This window comes from Pinus tabuliformis, chromosome 3_1, assembly GCF_031772625.1.
Source record: "Pinus tabuliformis cultivar Carrire ecotype Pingquan chromosome 3_1, CPIR1, whole genome shotgun sequence".
Lineage (NCBI taxonomy): Eukaryota > Viridiplantae > Streptophyta > Pinopsida > Pinales > Pinaceae > Pinus > Pinus tabuliformis.
Window position 1 is genome coordinate 801,967,414 of NC_142301.1, and position 13,980 is coordinate 801,981,393.

Consider the following 13,980-nt stretch of genomic DNA (forward strand, 5'->3'; position numbering starts at 1 on the left):
ATGACAAACATGACAACATGACAACCATATCACTTATTGGAGCTTTATAACATAACTCCTTACGGTATTTACAATAACAACAATACATAAATATGTACATATACCAAAAACTCATTTGCCTTCACTGAAAAATAATGAAGGATACATAGCATGCATCTGATTAGCCATCTCCCATGTAGCTTCATCAGGCCCAAAGTGCTTCCACTACATTTTAACTTGCTCGATTGCTCGGTTCTGGAGCATGAGTTGTTTTCGCTATAATATGCATTAAGGTTTTGGCTGGAATTCTCTTTCTAGCTCCACCTACAATACAGACCAATCGATCACATGATCAACATCCTTCACATATATTTTAAGCAATGAAACATGGAAAACATCATGGACTTCCATTGTCGGAGACATTGCCATTTCGTAAGACACTGATCCAATCCTCTCAAGTATCTTGAAAGGCCCGTAATACTAAGGTATCAAATTTGCGTGTGATCTAATCCTCAAGGAGCTCTTCTTGGGCTTGATGCGTAAGTACACATACTGCCCAACTTGAAACTCCTTAAATGCCTTGTGTTGATCTGCATAACTCTTTTTTCTATCCTATGCTACATTTATATTCTGCTCGATAACCTACATTTCTTGTTCCATCTTCGCCAACATATCCGGTCTAATTAGTACCTTGTTCATTGGATCACTCTAGTTGATGGGAGTATGAAAACTCCACCCATAGAGTGTCTCAAACAAACTCGTCCTCAGTGACTCCTGATAACCATTGTCATAAGAAAACCCCACTAGTGGAAGACACTCATCCCACCTCCTTTTTTGATGCATGACATACATCCTCGGCATATCCTCCAGTATCTAGTTGACCCTCTCTGTTTTTCCATATCTATGTGGATGATAAGTTGTACTAAAGGCCAACTCTATACCCAAACCTACAAACATCTCCTTCCAAAAACTAAAAGTTAACTTGGCATCTCTATCTGATATGATCTTATTAGGAATACCATGAAATATTATTATCTCCCTAATGAATATCTGAGCTACCTTGTTGGTTGAATTAGTAGTTTTCACTGGAATGAAGTGAGCTACCTTGATCAACCTATCAACCACAACCATGATGGAATCATGATGCTTCAATGTCCTCGGAAAACCTGTAATGAAATCCATGGAAATGACCTCCTATTTCCACTCTGGAATCAGAATAGGTTGTAACAAACCAGTTGGATACTTACACTTAGATTTCACCTGCTGACAGTCCAAACATCTAGTAACAAACTCTGCCACTTCCTTCTTCAAATTTGGCCAATAATAAAACTTCTTCACAGCTGTCAATGTATTTTGATATCCCGGGTGACCTTAATATAGTAAGTTTTGTTTGAACATATTAAAATTGTTAAATAAAATCTCATATTTTCAAAATAGTTATTACGGGATTGTTATATTATTTTTCATTCATCTCAATGTATTCAGAGTGGAAAAAGAGGAGGAATCATCTCACGGGACTGTTTTTACCGGTGGGACCTAGTTTGACAAAACAAGGTCTAGAACCTTCACAAGACATTTTGAGGCATCAAATGACATTTTTTGGAGGTAAAACTTTGTTGCCTTAGTGTAGCACCTTTTCATGTTATTTTACACACATAAATCTTTCCAATGACACAAGAAGCATGTCCATCAGAGTCCGTATGTGAAAGTTATGCCACATAAGTTGACCTTGTTTTCACACCCATAATTTGGAAGGATGCCACGTCAGCCCCCATTATTCATGGAAAAGGGGCTAGCCACATGATTATGATGTAAAATACTCTAGAAGACTTTATTTTGTAACCTTGGTTAAGAATTGAGGTAGTCAAACTTAACCACTAGTAGGCTATTGGGCTGTGTTATAACCAGGGCACTAAGAGGAAAAGGGATTCCATTCTTTCAAGTGAATTTGTTCCATAGCTAAGAAAAAATAGCCAAGAAGGATAGGAGGTAGAACACATAGGGAAGATTTGTGCAATGTAGCAGTCCACGGGCCACATGCCATACTTCTTTGTACTTGCAACCATACTTCCAAACAAAGAAAGAGAGCGGAGTGACCTCACCTTCTAGCTAGGTTTTTCTCCCAAAAAGGTTTCCCAAAGAAAAGCTTGTGTCTAATTTGTGTGTGACCTTATTTTTATCGTTCTCTATTTTCTACATAATTTTCATTCATGTGCATGCACTATTAACAATAGATCTACATATTTGAGAATCTAATAAATCTGTAATAGTGTAGAATTTCATTTTTTTAATGTAATATTATTAAATCTAGTGTAACAAACTATCCAATAAAATATTAACAACAATTTATGATACCATATTTAATTTTGAATGTTATTATCACAACTCTTTTGATTTACATTTAAAGAAAATATAAAAACAAATCCTTAATTTTCATAGTTATTTTTCTAAATAATTTAAATGAATACAAGTACTTGAGAAGTTTGATTATACCCTCGCCAATTTTCACATCTTTTAACAATTATTTTTCTAAATAATTTAATTGAATACAAGTACTTGAGAAGTTTGATTATACCCTTGCCAATTTTCACATCTTTTAACACTTATTTTTCTAAATAATTTAATTGAATACAAGTACTTGAGAAGTTTGATTGGACCCTTGCCAATTTTCACATCGAAAGTTTAAAAGAGATGGACCCAATGTGGAAATGAGAGGTTATCATGCTACATATGTAGGTATAAGATTGTAGTACCTTTGTTTAATTCATTATCATGCTCGTGTTTTGTATATAGTGATGTTTATTGAGTTCAATCTAACTCAGTTCTTAGCCCTATGTATGTATGGCTACCCTTCACCAATTGATATTCACAGTAAATTCATCAAGGAGAAATAATGCAAAATCATTTATTATCACATCAATGCAATTGGCAAATCACTCACTTACGAGTCTTCTTCAACGTAGAAACTTAACAAGACTTCTAAGACTTCTAATAACATATTTAAGCCTTTTTTTATTCAAGTAATTTAAAGATTAACCATGAAATCAACGATGCTGCAATCTTATATTGTATTAATGTATTCAATATATTTACTTCTACTAAATTTTCACCACATTTAAAAAATCATCCAAGTAGAGGTGGAGGTGCATCTAAGTGTGTGTGAGAGCAAGTTTGTAATCATAAGGTTACATTGAATGAAACAAGCGTATTAGTGTCTCCTTCACGTTTCATCCCTTCCTCATTTTGATCATTCTTTATTCATCCATCCCTATTTTGAAAAATGTTTAGTTATTAAATAATAATTGATGTTACAACCACTTTCTTACATAAAAGCTAAGTTAGCATGTAAAAGAAGAATACAAGTGGCTATCCCACTATTATCTTTCACCCCCAAAAAAGGTCATCCATAATTCGGTAAGGGATAAGTAAAGTAAACTAAATGAGAGGCAAAAACCTCTCTTTGTAAGCCCTACCTTTTATTGATTCACATCACATTTATCTTTCTTCTTCTTATTACTAGAAGGTGGGGTTGTTTCCCACACCAAAGAGAGTGAGTGATTTATTGCTCTTGGGCCCTATATTATAATTCTTTTTCTTATTACTAGAAGGTGGGGTTGTTTCCTACACCAAAGAGAGTGAGTGGTTTTTATTGCTCGTAGGCCCTATACTAAGTCTCTAATAAGTATTCATCAAAGAGTGATAAGGTGCGAGCTTTATAACCATGATAATTTTTCTTATAATTTTTGAAGAGTTTAAGTTGTTGAATAATTTTTTTTTTATAGTTTTTGAAGAGTTTAAGTTGTTGAATTAGAGTAGGTGATCAAATCAATCTATTCACTCTATAGTTCATGCTAATACATTACACATACGAAAAAATCAACCCATCATCCAAATTATTGGTAAGTTTCTAGTGTTATGATCCTTGAACCCCTTCTTATGTTTGTTGTCCAATTTTATAATCTTGATTCTTGCAATCACGGTAGGGATTCATGTTTATGTTTTTATTATTGAAGTCTTCTAATTTTTTTTTTTTAAATAAGGTCTAAATCTTGCTATACAAGTCGTTGTATGGGTGTATTAATTGATCGATTGTGAGATATGTTTTGCCATAGAGTCTTAATAGAAAAAATCTCTGGTTTGCAAGTGAGTTTACTATTTTTTGTTTGCCCTATATTTTTAGGTTTTTATTTAGCCATTTTATATGTTTATAGGATCATGTGTTGTTTCTGTGGGTCTCTATTTATGTTTATTTTAAGATTTGTTTTTTTTTATAGGTACGATGAAGCTTTACATGTTTTGAGATTTTATCAAGCTCACCAAAATCAAATAAGTTAAAAAGGATTATAAAAGTAAAGAGCATGTAATTTTTTTTTTCCTTTTTCATAAAATACTTTATTAATAATCACTTACATTAATTTATATTTTAAATATGTATTACATTGATTTATTGAAATAAAGTAACCAATTTCCAAAAGACAATACCTAGTCTAGATAATTGCATTATGGATCCATCACATAATTGAGAAAATTGCTGACACTTTTCAAACCATCTAATGTGGTTCATCAGCTTTATGGATCCATCACATAATTGAGAAAATTGATGACACGTTTCAAACCATCTAATGTGGTTCATCATCACAACAAAAAATATGAAGATATTCTAATTTGATAAGGATATAAAAAGAGTTAGATTGAATGCAAGGTGAAAACAAAAAATAGTCGTTACAAAAATAATAACAAAATAAAAAGTCAAATAAATATAAAAAGTCAAATTAACAAATAAATCTAATAATAAGGAGATTTTGCACAAGAACTCTAATACACCATTAAAAACATAAATTAAATGCAAAAACACCCTTTCAAAAATTACCTATATATGCCAATGACATATAGTTGTGATGCTTAAAGCCTCTTGACAATGATATATCTTAACTATATTCATGTGAATTCCACTTGTTATATTAAGTAATCTTGTTGATAATGATAACATCTTGTAGTTTATCAATCAATTAATTAAACTTTCTTTTTTTCTCATATATATTTTTTATTTTTTTATTTTATTTTATTTTTTTTCCAAATAATAAAAATAAGTATTTTCTTCATTAATGGAAGGGTTTCTCCTTCATTATGGTTGAATTCAAGAGCTCATATGCTTAGTGCAACATGTGTGCATGCATACATTATTTCATGTTTAAATTCCAGAGTATAAATATTTATAGCTTAAGGAAGATTCATGTTGTTGGGTTGCATTTCATAAGTAATGGTAATGCTTTTAATCACCATATTCAATGGCACAAACAACAAAATGGGAGTGCATTGATTGAGAATATAAGTAACCCTTCACATTTAAGGTAGAACTTCCTTAATTGTCGCCAAAATTATTTGTATTATGTAATACACAACCTATAAGAAAAAGTAAAAATTTCTTGGCTTTTATATCTCATTACTCCCTTTTAAACCAACCAAAAACAACATAATTTATATAGTTCACTCCAATCATTCCATTCAATCTATCCATTTTATATTGTAATAGTAATTATGAACCCTTATATCTACAAAAGATTAGGAATTACATGGCCGCCACTTTTGATTTCCTTTCTTTTCCATTTGCTTCAATGTTTTCTCCTTTTCTAATGCCATATTATCTACTATTTTTTGTTCTTCATGGTTTTCAAACTCAAGTTCTTTCTTGAACATATCTCTAGATATATTGAAGGTGCTTAGTTTACACTACAAAGAAGGGTTCCTTCTAAGGTCCCTATTGGTGTTGATGGTTTGGTGCATTCCAAAAGTAATAGTATTGGTTTCAATCACCACTTTCAATAATAAGAATGACACAATGGGATATGATGTAGAGCTTTGATATGTACCTATTTAAAATAGTAACAATAATGACACAATGGGAGTGAACTTGTTGAACATAATAGCTCGCATATGATGGAGAGCTCTGATAAGTACCTATTTAAAATAGTACATTGGTTGTAAAAGTTCATGTAGATGGATAAATATTTTTGAATCATAAAAAATCAATTGGATCACATAACAATGTTCTAGATGTCAATATTGTGAGATTTATTTGTTAATTAATCAATTTTTACATGCAAACGTTTTTCCTCTCATTGATGTGGAGATGTAAATATAAATAAATGACAAGCGAGCACCAAGAACCATATGCCCTCTTTATTCTTATATATTCCCACACTATTTTTATCCACACTATTTTTATAGGGAAAAAATCTTCAACATAAATCTAGGCTAGGTGATATATCACAACATTAGTTATTTCATGATTTTTTTTAATCGAAAATCCCATTACGACATTTTGCAATGCTACTTTTTCTTTGAAACAATGGTTATATGAGATTAAATGATTGAAAATGACACAAACAACACAATACAAAAAAAAGTAGTTGCATGTATGACAAATATATGGTATAAATAAAATACAAAATGACACCATCAATGATGAAAAGTAAAAAACTATTTGAAAAAAAAATGTCAATAATAACAATGCAATTAGATGCATATTTTTATGAAAATATAATGCCAAAAAAAATGTGAAAAAGTAACAGACACCCAAAATAAAAAGTAAAAAACTAAAAGTGTTTACTGGTTACATTTGATTTGGATTTGATCATTATCTTATTTGTCATTTATCTTGATACTTTTGGAGTGGAAAAAATAGAGCAATGAGCACACATTGCCATTCACAGTTCCTAGTTTATAAATTAGGATGTGAAACCTTTCTCGAAAAATGTTTTAGACATTAAACTACATTTAAAATTTTGTTTCTTAAATACAATCGAATAAGTTTAACTTACGAATATTACTAACTAGCAATTGTCCCATAAGGTACAAAGAGAGGCCGATAGGATTATTAAATTGGAATTGTTGAATTTTTCTAGAAGAGTTAATTGGTTTGTGGAAAACCTTGTTTTCTTGGACTGGATCATTCTGCAATTACTTTTCTTTAGATGTTTTGTTTATATCTATATTGCAAGGAACACATTGAATGTCTTATTTCATTTCTGCTATCCCTAGTAATATCCTTTTCGTGCTTTTTCTTGATCAATTTGATCAAATATTCCATTATCCTTTGGTCAAAGTCCTCACCTACATATTAATGTACATCCCGGTAAGTTCAAAGCTCGAAAGCCAACCAAAAAAGTCAATAATAACCACCGTGCACGTATTCAAATTCGTATGTAAAACTGCCAGACAGAGTTCAGACAGATTACCTCCAAGATGGGTATCACCGTTTGTAGCCAAAACCCCAAAAACTCCGTTGTCAATAGTCAGAGTGTTGAATCAAACGTACCACCGCCAAGATAAAAAACAACAATATTTTTCTCTCCACCCTTCATGTCCAAGCCATAAGCTATTGTTGCAGCTGTGGGTTCATTGTAATACAAGCTACATTCAAGCGAACAATAACACCAACGTCCTTAGTTGCTTGGCACTGTGCATAAGTAAAATAAGTTGCAAGCCCACAAGTTAACAGTCACAATGCAGTGAACAATTGGTTACCTACAAATTTGAATTGGCATGTCTGTGTGAGTCAACTTGGCAGACCCAGCCGGGTCTGATTGGGACAGGCCATGCCCTCAAACCCAACAGTTACAAAATCACTGGAAAAACAAGCACAAATTTGACTCACTGAGTCTGAACAAGTCGACTTGGCAAACCCAGCACCTCAGACCCAACCAGGTCTAGTAACAGATTTGCTTTTCTCCAGTGTTTTAACAAACTCAATACAATGCATTTTCAATAAGATAACTACAGAGACTCCATTAATGCTAATGCCTACACATTGAAACTTGATTTACAAAAAGTGAAATAGTTATAGAATGACTAAAAACATCATGCACAAATCTAGCAGACTTGCTGAGATCTAAGAAAAGGAATGTACCTCGAAGAACATTATAATTACAGATGACTGATAGTAGCGGATTCTTATGTGTTCTGTAACTCATTGTTTAATTTATGACTAAAGCAATAACATGGAAACAAAATATACAAACTTATCATATCAAACATCTTAAAATGAAAAAGGGTACAGAGGGAATTGACAGGAATTGTGAGAATCCATAAATTTGTCTCTTAAAATATGTGCCACAGCTGGATATCAAATCCTCCAAAGCAATGCCCATGAGAAGAACTTGGAAGGCAAAGTTCATGATGTAGTGTCCAGCGAGACAAAAGGTACCTTAATACAATAATACATTACCTTGCGGCATCAATGGAGCTATGCTAAACCTCTAAATAGCCTACCACAAGGAAGGTACATATACTTGCTCCTTCAGATTCTATGTTGCGGTTTCAGTTGGGAATCCCCGGACAGCACCAATTGTCCATTGTGCGATAATCCCAACACAAATAGCAAATCTTAATTGCTTCTCCAACAACACTTGATCATCATATAGCTCCGGTTGTGAAGTCAACTTTCTGATAATGCCTGCAAGACATACACAATTACTAACAATGTTGAACTCTACATCGACATATCATCCTTCTATTAGAAGTAATCCTTGAGCAATGTGACTGCATTCAATGACTACCTGCTACAATAGCATCACCCGAAGCAGTCCTATCACACGTGAATGGCGTGACCAAAACATCTTATGTTCCTATTACTGCACCCTCAAATGTAGGTGTGTAGTAGTGTATGCGGAAGGTGCCATCAGTGACAAACAGAATCTTTATGTTATCATGCCATAATGGCGCAATTTCCTCTCTTGTGTAATGATAACACCTCCGTCGCCATTGCCTTTTTCTTTCTCCGACTGACTATTCATAGTGATAAAGAGCATTTAACTCCAGCCTGTGGTTATCAGCACATAGTGATTACAAAGAAGTCTGCTTCTGTAAGATGATCGAAAAATTGGACCAAACCAAAAAAATATAAAAAATGGGAAAGGTCAAATATATAAAAGGGGAAACTAATCAAGCACATGAGATAAGGAAAATGTTGCGAAAAAAGAAGAAGTTAGAAGTATACATTTTGTGTGGATGACTATAAGAATACCTCTTTCAGTATGTCGATGTTAATATCAAAAATGTGAAAACCATCTTCTGCACATGGTTTGACACATTCCATTCCTAATTTTCCTTCCCGACGGGTTACCTTCATGTAGGAAACTGCTGTGGATGCATAAGGATCAAATTTAACACCACGAGTTTGGACATGTTCCTTGTTCATTGTGAGAACCATTTGATGACAATTGGGATCATCACCTACTTTACCCGTAAATGCTACTCTACCTCCCAACCTTACAAGTGAAATAGCAACATTGGATGGTGATCATCTCGGTGCCCTGACAAATTCTTGAGGACTCCATTGCAAGCCCTTCCATGTAGAATACTTATCTTCATCCATTTGTCTATCTGATACCCTAACAGTAGGAATAAACTCATTCTGCGCCAAGCCAAAACAGCATACCAAAGGAGGCCAATCATATTCAAAGTTATGATCATCCTCCTCACCATCTGCTTCCAACTCCATACTCTTTTCTACTTTATTTTCAGCGGTTTTCTTTCTCCTACTCTTCTTAGGCACATCGCTCCCACTAACGTCTGTTGAAGTTGTTTTCTCTTCACTTTTTCTTCTCCTCGCAATCCTCTTGATAACAAGGGATGTCTTCTTTGAGCTTGAAACAACATTACCTACTATTCCAAAAGAATCAGGTCAAGGGTAAAAAAGGCAGGTAGTGTTGAAATGTTAATTTCCCTTGCTGCGCACTGTTTCCAAAAAACCAGTATGCTTCCCAGCACCAATTAAAACAACAGATTGAGACTAGATTTTTTCCTTACACAGTGCAGATTTTGTTTTTCAGGGTCAAGGACATAAAACATTTAAGAACACAAAAATCATGGCAGAGTTGGTAAAAATAGTAAACACTGGGTTTTATTGTGGACATGGAGAATGTACCGCAACATCCAGAAATTTCAGAAATTAAACTTATTTGTTTGTCGTTCCATACCTAGTTTTAATTTCTAGTCTTGTCATAAAATTTTATATAATTGTTAGTTGACTATTGTTGAAATGTAAGAGAGGCGCAACAGTGCGATAGCAAGAAGAAGAAGAAATTTCTCTTACAGCAGTGTGAATGTAAGTAAAGCGCAGCTGAGCACAAATGAAAAAGAGGGCGAAATGCAGCAGAGCGTGAATGTCCAGTTTTTGTTGGTGAATATGAAAACGTAGCACACAGAAGTGTGAATGCAAGAGGTGATGTGGGATGCAGCACCGCACATGTATTGAAAGTTTTCTACACAGCAGTGTAATGTTTTTCAGGAGAAGACGGAGTCTGTAATGCACAACAGTGCATACACAGCAGTGTCAATTTGCAGGTAGAGACAGATTGAAGTGCCTTTGAAGCAGGCATGTTGTAATCCCTCTGTTAAGAGGAAGATGCTATTTGTGTGGAACTGAAGCGTTCCTTGGAGAATCCCTCTGTTAAGAGGAAGATGCTATTTGTGTGGAACTGAAGCGTTCCTTGGAGAATCCCTCTGTTAAGAGGAAGATGCTTTTGTAACAGCAGTTGTGAAATCCCTCTGTGAGGAAGATGTTTTTGTAACAGTTGGTTTCCTGTTAATTAATACAAGTTTTTTTTTGTGCATTGCTGAAACACCGTATTCAGAAAATAGTTTCTCGGCATCAAAACAAAGTGTTGCTGAAACACTAGTTTCAACGTTGCTGAAACACTGTTGCCGAAACACTTTTGACGAAACTGCGTTGCTGAAACATTGTCTTTAGCAAACAATTTTTGTTTCCGCTGTGTTAAAACATAGCATTGTTCTGTTCTATTCGTTTGTTCTGGAATTATCAGAAATTCCCAAAAACAGAGTATCACTCTCTGTTCATATTTTTGTTTTGGAATTAAACAGAAAATTCCCAACAGTGGTATCAGAGCTTGTCCAGGCTCTTTGAAGGTGTCAAAGAAGCTGAAGAAAGGATTTCTTGCTGCAGCAGCTTCTCCAGCAGAGTGAAGACTTAGTCAAGAAAGAATCCAAGCTTAACAGCTTGAAGGCCGACATTTAGAACACAAATGGCGAGGTCAAGGAAGAAAGTCTCCAATCCTCCTAAGGATGTGTCTCCCTCTACTACTAAAATAGAAGACAATCAATTTGATGAGGCTCCAAGGCTCAATGGGAACTTTAATATATGGGAAGAAAGAATGAGGACTTTCTTACAGTCTCAAGGGATTGAAATTTTGGAATCAGTGATTGATGATAGCAGGATGGATAGAGAATCCAAGGAGTACAATGCAAAAGCAGCAAAGACAATCTTGAATGGGCTACCTGATTCTGTAAAGAAGAATCTAGGAAAATATTCATCAGCAAAGGATATATGGGACAAACTTCATGACCTTCACTCAAAAGGAGATCTTGAACCCATCATAGAAGCTGAAAATGAGAATGATGACATCAAGGCTGAAGCAGACCTAGAAGATGAAAAGAATGAAAAGGACTTTGTAGAAGAACTCCTCGCTCAACTTATGACTGCCATGGAAGAGATTAACAATTTGAAAAAGGAAAATGAGGCACTTAAGAAGATAGCTCCAGTTGGTAACCAAGATCAAACAAGGAAGAAAGTTGACCTCATCAAGCTTCAAGTACAAGAAAGGGATGAAGAGCTTGCCAAACTTAAGAAGGAATTTCATCAAAGCAAAAGGAAGCATCATGAAGAAGTCATATCCATGACAAATCAATTGAATAAAGCAAAGAAGCAGGAAAATACCTTGTCAAGTCAACTTGAACAAAGGCACAAGAGCATGAACAAACTTGAAGAAGAGATTGGTCAGTACAAGGTAGAGGTTTCCTCCCTTAAGTCTCAATTACAAGAAGCTAGGAAACAGGCACAAGGAGTTGAGAAGAAAATGGAGAGCAGTCAAGCAAAGAATGAAGAAATCTTCAAAATGAAGTCAGATATCATCTCCCTTAAAATAGTAGCAGCTGAAGCTACTCGTAGCAAGGAAGAAACTAAGGAACAACTTGCAAAGAAGAATAATGAGTGTGAAATATTGGAAGAAGAGATTGTCCTCCTCAGAAAAAAGGTTGAAGGGATGAACAAAATCATGAAGAGCTCTCATGCCTTGGATGACATGCTCAGCTATCACAGATGTCCATCTGATAAATCAGGACTCGGGTATGCAGGTGAACCCTCAAACAAGAATGGAAATGCTCTAAGTAAAAGAGATGTGAAGAAGCCAGAAAGAAATTGTGATGCTCCCATTTCCAGCAAAGGCAAGGAGAAAAATCAAGGCTACAATAGAAGAAATCCCATTCGAAAAATGAATGTAGATGATGTCAAAGAGGCAAGAGGCAATGGTTATCATCAAAGGGTCTCAAGGCAAAAAGGCTTCAGAAGTACATCAAAGAAACCTCCATCTCCCAGGTACAAAAGTTCATTTTTTGGTTATTGTTATTATTGTTCAAACTTTGGTCATATGGCAAAAGAATGTAAAGCATCTCATAGAGATAGATGTTATAGTCTCCGACAACCTCCAAGAAACAATTTTACAGGAAGAAATCATGAAATATTATTCATGAACAATGTGGAATGCTTCAAGTGTCATAACATTGGTCATATGGCACGTGATTGTAACTTAACATGGGCTCTTACACAAGCTAGAACCATGCAAAACAAGAAAGTTACACAAGTATGGAGAAGGAAGGAAATATAGTCCGAAAGTCTCTTGAGCTCCCCAGCCAATCTAAGTTTTTTTTGAGAAGACTCTGCCAGAAGGAGACGATGCATACAATTAGGGGGAGCTTGTAATTCTTGATCATTATCGTTGAAGCTATTAGTGAACGGGTCCTTATGAAATCCTTGCTGAACTATATTAACAGTCATTCTTCCCATGAATGGGAGAAAGGAATTGAAGTCCCTTGAAGATCTTCTTATAGGGGAGAGATATGGAATTAAATCTGCCATAAGAGCAGAGAAGAAAAGGTTGCAGGATAGCTTGGAGATGCAAAGGTTGGAAATCTTGTCTGAGGTAGAGAGAAAGAGGATATTACATAATGATCAGAATACTTTTGCAGCTGCTATGGCATCTGAAGGAACATCTAAGGAACTGAGAGCAAATGACCCACTGATTTTCCCAGAAAGCACAAGTGCAGATCATGCCCCAATGAATATAGCCAGCTGCAAAGACAATACTCTTATTCTCCAGAACAGTAACCAGGCACAGTTTTGTGGCTCGGGATTGATTGGAGTGCCTGGGCACAACAGTGAAAGCGATGAAAGGAAAGCTGATACGAATAGGCAGAAAAGTTTTGAATTTTTGATGAAATGTCTGGGTATGACTGATAACCCAGCAGTTGAAATTAAAGGGGAGTGTTGAAATGTTAATTTCCCCTGTTGCGTACTGTTTCCAGAAAACCAGTGCGCTTCCCAGCACCTATTAAAATAGAAAATTAAGACTAGATTTTTTCCTTACATGGTGCAGATTTTGTTTTTCAGGGTCAAGGACATCAAACATTTAAGAACACAAAAATCATGGCAGAGTTGGTAAAAATATTAAACACCAGGTTTTATTGCGGACATGGAGAATGTACCGCAACATCCAAAAATTTCAGAAATTAAACTTATTTGTCTGTTGTTCCATACCTAGTTTTAATTTCTAGTCTTGTCATAAAATTTTATATAATTGTTAGTTGATTGTTGTTGAAATGTAAGAGAGGCGCAGCAGCGCGATAGCAAGAAGAAGAAGAAATTTCTCTTACAGCAGTGTGAATGTAAGTAAACCGCAGCTGAGCACAAATGAAAAAGAGGGAAAAACGCAACAGAGCGTGAATGTCCAGTTTTTGTTGGTGAATATGAAAACGCGGCACACTGAAGTGTGAATGCAAGAGGTGATGTGAGATGCAGCAGCGCACATGTATTGAAAGTTTTACACACAGTAGTGTAATGTTTTTCAGGAGAATACAGAGTCTGTAATGCACAGCAGTGCAGACAAAGCAGTGTCAATTTACAAGTAGAGATAGATTGAAGTGCCT